This window comes from Chiloscyllium punctatum, chromosome 52 (assembly GCF_047496795.1).
Source record: "Chiloscyllium punctatum isolate Juve2018m chromosome 52, sChiPun1.3, whole genome shotgun sequence".
NCBI lineage: Eukaryota > Metazoa > Chordata > Chondrichthyes > Orectolobiformes > Hemiscylliidae > Chiloscyllium > Chiloscyllium punctatum.
Window position 1 is genome coordinate 45,973,832 of NC_092790.1, and position 1,145 is coordinate 45,974,976.

The 1,145-nt window shown below is 39.0% G+C and overlaps 1 non-coding gene across 1 annotated transcript; it reads left to right on the forward strand.

The window, feature by feature from the left end:
• The first annotated feature begins 793 nt into the window (after positions 1-793).
• On the forward strand, positions 794-875 carry trnas-uga (transfer RNA serine (anticodon UGA)). The gene has a single exon. It is a non-coding gene; the product is annotated as a tRNA-Ser (tRNA).
• Positions 876-1,145: the final 270 nt, after the last annotated feature.

Here is a 1,145-nt window from a genome sequence, read left to right on the forward strand (position 1 = left end):
AGGGACGTCAGGGGCAACTTTTTCAGTCGTGTCCAGAATGAGCTGCCAGAGAAATTGTTGGAGACTGGTACAACTGTAACATTTAATGGCATCTGGTTGGATATATGAGTAACAAGGTTTAGAGGGATGTGGGCCAAATGTTAGCAAATGGGACCTATTAATATAGGATAACTGTCCACCATGGGCAAGTTGGAAAGAAGGGCCACTTTCCATGTTGTATTGTTCAAGGACTTGATGACTCTAGAACAACCGCAAAAGCTTTGCAAATAATTCCATCAAGACGATTTCAAGTTCCAAATCTTCGGTCAATCTTCCTCTCTTGTGCTCACAAGTTCATTACCTGTTGTCCGAACTTACGGATTAGTTGCTGGATCCATTCCTGTAAATTGGTTCTGCATTCTTTCTAATTCCGATTTTGATTTTACGAATATAGCTAGTGTTTATGGACTTAGCATCAGTATTTCTAATACCATATTTTGATGAATGTTAAAAAACAACTTTGGCACCAGATGATGAGCAATTGAGTCAAAGTCGATCGGACGCAGTGAAACTATGATCCTCTCTTCATGTGGTGCACATCCGTGACTCTAAAATTCGATGAAGAATCATTCCCACAACTTCAGCTGTGTCAGAATCTAGTTTGCGATGAAAGCCTGTCAATCTGCAAAGGTAACGTTCGTCTGAGTCCCAGCAAAGGATTTGGCGAAATCTTTGGGTCTTGACAATTTGTTCTTCAAATTACGTATTTCATTAATTCAGTTCTTTTACTATGAAAATTGGCAATTAGGTCGGAGCTGTGATGGCCGAGTGGTTAAGGCGTTGGATTTGAAATCTAATGGGGTCTTCCTGCACAGGTTCGAGTCCTGTTCACAGCGTTGAATTTTTCAAAAGTCATTAATTCCTTTGCAGAATTTGGATTTCGTGGAGCTTGAGCTTTGCATTCAATCGAAACTAAATTTTTTAACTGTAAAGAATCCGAAGTAATTTCAAGACGTCTAATAAAATAAATTATATGTCGAGACACAAAAAGCCACCAACTTCCAACATGAATCAGTTTCAAAACATTTGTCGAACTATCGTGAAATTTGGATGTTCGGGAGCGGGGGTTTGGAATTAAGCAAAACAAGAATCAATGCAATACATTA